The sequence below is a fragment of the Giraffa tippelskirchi genome, chromosome 4, assembly GCF_054371585.1.
Source record: "Giraffa tippelskirchi isolate mGirTip1 chromosome 4, T2T-mGirTip1v1.2.pri, whole genome shotgun sequence".
Lineage (NCBI taxonomy): Eukaryota > Metazoa > Chordata > Mammalia > Artiodactyla > Giraffidae > Giraffa > Giraffa tippelskirchi.
This window is the reverse complement of record NC_137278.1, coordinates 203420642-203425876: the sequence shown is the minus strand read 5'-3', so window position 1 is coordinate 203425876 and position 5235 is coordinate 203420642. Positions and strand designations below refer to the sequence as shown.

The 5235-nt window shown below is 43.0% G+C and overlaps 1 long non-coding RNA gene across 1 annotated transcript; it reads right to left on the bottom strand.

The window, feature by feature from the left end:
* Positions 1–1046: 1046 nt before the first annotated feature.
* LOC145544484 (uncharacterized) lies at positions 1047–4671 on the bottom strand. Its single transcript, XR_014081451.1, has 2 exons — positions 4554–4671; positions 1047–3263 (listed from the first exon to the last, which is right to left on the bottom strand). It is a non-coding gene; the product is annotated as an uncharacterized LOC145544484 (long non-coding RNA).
* Positions 4672–5235: the final 564 nt, after the last annotated feature.

Below are 5235 nucleotides of genomic sequence, written 5' to 3'. Positions count from 1 at the left end.
GATATTTCTCCCGGCAATCTTGATTCCAGCTGGTGTTTCTTCCAGCCCAGCATTTCTCATGATGTACTCTGCATATAAGTTAAATAAGCAGGGTGACAATATACAGCCTTGACGTACTCCTTTTCCTATTTGGAACCAGTCTGTTGTTCCATGTCCAGTTCTAACTGTTGCTTCCTGACCTGCATACAGGTTTCTCAAGAGACAGGTCAGATGGTCTAGTATTCCCATCTCTTTCAGAATTTTCCACAGTTTATTGTGATCCACACAGTCAAAGGCTTTGGCATAGTCAATAAAGCAGAAATAGATGTTTTTCTGGAGCTCGCTTGCTTTTTCGATGATCCATTGGATGTTGGCAATTTGATCTCTGGTTCCTTTGCTTTTTCTAAAACCAGCTTGAACATCTGGAATTTCACGGTTCATGTATTGCTGAAGCCTGGCTTGGAGAATTTTGAGCATTACTTTACTAGCATGTGAGATGAGTGCAATTGTGTGGTAGTTTGAACATTCTTTGGCATTGTCTTTCTTTAGGATTGGAACGAAAACTGACCTTTTCCAGTCCTGTGGCCACTGCTGAGTTTTCCAAATTTGCTGGCATATCGAGTGCAGCACTTTCACAGCATCACCTTTGAGGATTTGAAATAGCTCAACTGGAATTCCATCACCTCCACTAGCTTTATTCGTAGTGATGCTTTCTAAGGCCCACTTGACTTCACATTCCAGGATGTCTGGCTCTAGGTGAGTGATCACACCATTGTGATTATCTGGGTCGTGAAGATCCTTTTTTACAGTTCTTCTGTGTATTCTTGCCACCTCTTCTTAATATCTTCTGCTTCTGTTAGGTCCATACCATTTCTGTCCTTTATCGAGCCTATCTTTGCATGAAATGTTCCCTTGGTATCTCTAATTTTCTTGAAGAGATCTCTAGTCTTTCCCATTCTGTTGTTTTCCTCTATTTCTTTGCACTGATCGCTGAGGAAGGCTTTCTTATCTCTCCTTGCTATTCTTTGGAACTCTGCATTCAGATGGGAATATCTTTCCTTTTCTCCTTTGCTTTTCGCTTCTCTTCTCTTCCCAGCTATCTGTAAGGCCTCCTCAGACAGCCATTTTGCTTTTTTGCATTTCTTTTCCATGGGGATTTTCTTGATCCCTGTCTCCTGTACAATGTCACGAACCTCTGTCCATAGTTCATCAGGCACTCTGTCTATCAGATCTAGTCCCTTAAATCTATTTGTCACTTCCACTGTATACTCATAAGGGATTTAATCTAGGTCATACCTGAATGGACTAGTGGTTTTCCCTACTTTCTTCAATTTAAGTCTGAATTTGGCAATAAGGAGTTCATGATCTGAGCCACAGTCTGCTCCTAGTCTTGTTTTTGCTGACTGTATAGAGCTTCTCCATCTTTGGCTGCAAAGAATATAATCAATCTGATTTCGGTGTTGACCATCTGGTGATGTCCACATGTAGAGTCTTCTCTTGTGTTGTTGGAATAGGGTGTTTGCTATTACCAGTGTGTTCTCTTGGCAAAACTCTATCAGCCTTTGCCCTGCTTCATTCTGTACTCCAAGGCCAAACCTGCTTGTTACGCCAGGTGTTTCTTGACTTCCTACTGTTGCATTCCAGTCCCCTATAACGAAAATGACATCTTTTTTGGGTGTTAGTTCTAGAAGGTCTTGTAGCTCTTCATAGAACCGTTCACCTTCAGCTTCTTCGGCGTTACTGGTCGGGGCATAGACTTGGATTACCGTGATATTGAATGGTTTGCCTTGGAAACGAACAGAGATCATTCTATCATTTTTGAGATTGCATCCAAGTACTGCATTTTGGACTCTTTTGTTGACCATGATGGCTACTCCATTTCTTCTAAGGGATTCTTGCCCACAGTAGTAGATATAATGGTCATCTGAGTTAAATTCACCCATTCCAGTCCATCTTAGTTCGCTGATTCCTAGAATGTTGACGTTCACTCTTGCCATCTCCTGTTTGACCACTTCCAATTTGCCTTGATTCATGGACCTAACATTCCAGGTTCCTATGCAATATTGCTCTTTACAGCATCGGACTTTGCATCTATCACCAGTCACATCCACAGTTGGGTATCGTTTTTGCTTTGGCTCCATCCCATCATTCTTTCTGGAGTTATTTCTCCACTGATCTCCATTAGCATATTGGGCACCTACTGACCTGGGGAGTTCATCTTTCAGTGATGATGAACTTTTTTGGTAGGTTAGATGTATTAAATACATTTTGACTTATGATATTTTCAACTTGCCATGGGTTTGTTGGGACACAACCCCATCATAAGTCAAGGAAGATCTAGTTTTCACTAATTCTTTATCTTCTCCATTCTGTGGTTGACATTCTTCTATTTAAAAAAAAAAATTATTTATTTGACTGTGTGGGGTCTTAGTTGTGGGATCTTTCATTGCATGCGTGGGCTCTTCATTGTGGTATGCAGGCTTAGTTGCCTGGTGGCCTGTGGGATCTTAGTTCCCCGACCAGGGATCAAACCCATGTCTCCTGCATTGGAAGATGGATTCTTAACCACTGGACCACCAGGAAAGTCCTAACATTGTTCTCTATACCTTCTATTTCTTTCCTGAGGCGTTTGACTTTTTCATTTGTTTCAAGTATGTTCATAACATTCCTATGACCTCAGTCTTGGCACTTGTTGATTGTCTTTTTTTCAGGAAGTTTGAGATCTTCCTGGTTCTTGGCACGATGAGCAATATTCTGTTAAAACCTGGACATTTTATGTTTTATGTTATAAGACCCTATCTTATCAAACCTTCTGCTTTAGCTGGTTTCTTCTAATGCTGCTCCATCAGGGCAAGTGAGGAGGCTGCTGCCTCATTGCTGCTGGATAGGGTTACGAGTCCAAGTTCCCCATTCGACCTCTAGTGATACAAGAGCCGATGGGGCTCCTTGTTACAGCCTGAGTGGGAGTGGAAGTCCCAGGTTCCTACCTGGCCTTCACCCTGGTGGGAAAATTGGAGCACTGACTGTAACCTGTTGAGGGTGGAAGTATACTTTCCAAACTTGCTCTTTGCTGGCATGGTGGGGCTACAGATTTTTCTGAGGTGTTTGGCTGGAACACAGCAATTCATTCACGTCTAAAATTTTTCCATCTTGCTAGGCTGCCTCTTTTATGTTTTTTCTTTTTGGAGTAGAGAGAATAGGCTTTTTTTTTTTTTGAGGGGGGCTTGCTTTTATTGCCTAGGCTTCTTGGCAATTCCAGGTTGCTAGCTTCTTCAGCTCCAAGTCTGGGATGTATGAGGCAAATTAAAAGACAGAAGGAAAACAACAACAACCAGAAAACTCGTCAGTGTGTTTGTTCCTTGGGTTCTTTGATCCCGAGCTAATCTGCCTTCTTCTTCCCTCCTTTTAGAGTCTCTTTGTGGTTGTTTTGTATATTATGTCTAGGTTTCTAGCTGTACTTAGGGGGAGGAACAGGGAAAGAGGTAAGCCTCCTACATCTTCCCAGAAGATGTAAACATTTAAAATTTAAATTTTATGTTTACCTCAAGGAGAGATTATTGAATTAATTAAAATCCTTTGTTCTTAGTACACTTTCAGTGTCCATGCAAGGCTCTCTTCTGTTTTATATAAAGTATGCACTTGTATTTTTGTGTGTGTGTATAAAAAAACTCCCCTCGTCCATGAACCAACTCCTATTCCCCTCCCTCCAAAGGCTCCATACCTAGAGTACTCAGTGTATGTCCTTAAGTATGTACGCAGCCCCAGAGTATATAGCTTTGTGTGTCTTTGTGTGTGTGTGTGTGTGTGTGTGTGTGTGTATGTGTTTACACAAATGGTAACATGTCAGATGATGCTTTCAAATTGTGGTGCTGGAGAAGACTCTTGAGAATCCCTTGGACTGCAAGGGGATCAAACCAGTCAATCCTAAAAGAAATCAACCCTGACTATTCATTGGAAAGACTGAAGCTGAAGCTGAAACTCCAATAATTTGGCCACCTGATGCAAAGAGCCGACTCATTGAAAAAGACCCTGATACTGGGAAAGATTGAAGGCAAAAGGAGAAAGGGATGACAGAGGATGAGATTGTTGGTTAGCATCACTGACTCAATAGACAAGAATTTGAGCAAACTCCAGGATATAGTGGAGGACAGAGGAGCCTAATGTGCTGCAGTCCATGGGGTTGCAAAGAGTTGGACATGACGTAGCGACTGAACAACAACATGTCAGACATCTCATTTTATTTATTTTCCTTTTTCCCAAATAGGTCTTTTTGGTTTGACCCATGTTGTTCTACAGGTGAGCTACTTCTAACCACCACGTGCATCCACCACTTTTACTTGCGTGCTAAGTCGTTTCAGTCATGTCCAACTCTGTGCCACCCTATGGACTGTAGCCCACCAGGCTCCTCTGTCCATGGAGATTCTCCAGGCAAGAATACTGGAGTGGGTTTCCATGCCCTCCTCCAGGGGATCTTCTTGACCAAGGGATCGAAACTGTGTCTCTTACATCTCTTGCATTGGCAGGTGGGTTCTTTACCACTAGTGCCACCTGGGAAGCCCATAACATCTACTTACCTATTCCTTCGTTGGGGAAATCTGGGTTGCCTCTGCTTCACAGCTGCTGCAAGTGTTGCCAGGGATACACTGGGCGTGCCCCTCTGTAGACCTGGGTGGAAGGTGCTCCAAGGTTTACACAGAGGTGAGGGTGGCTAGGTTACAGGCGCATGCTGTCATAATTGCTCCAAGTCCTGGCATATGCTGGGAGGGCAGTACCTGTTTATGCTCTTGTCAACAGTGTCTGAGAAGTCCTGTTGGGAAAACTAATTAAAATAGCTTTGAGAATTCTTTGGTGAAGACATTATTTTGGCAAGGTGAGCACTGCCCCCTAAATCATGTTTGGGCTTGTAAATAACTAGGTGGCATAATGCAAGTTTCCCTGGATTTCCCCTGGTGATCAGGGGAGAGTCCTGCCTGGGCAATGGAAGGGGACTGAAGTTTGAGGTGGGGAAACATTTTAAAACAGGGTGAGACTTGAATCCGCAGAGATCCCAGAAGTTAAAATAACCTCTGGGGATTTGGCATGAATGGGAGGCAAAGGGGACAGTCCCTAGTATAGGGTCTGGCATAATAAATGAATGACGGAGCGATTGGCCTGTGTCTCTGCACATTTGCTGGGAGTAGGGCATCTATGCTTCTGGGAACCTCAAATTTTATTTCTTACTTTGGCTATGCTAGCTGGAGGTGCACACTTGAAAAG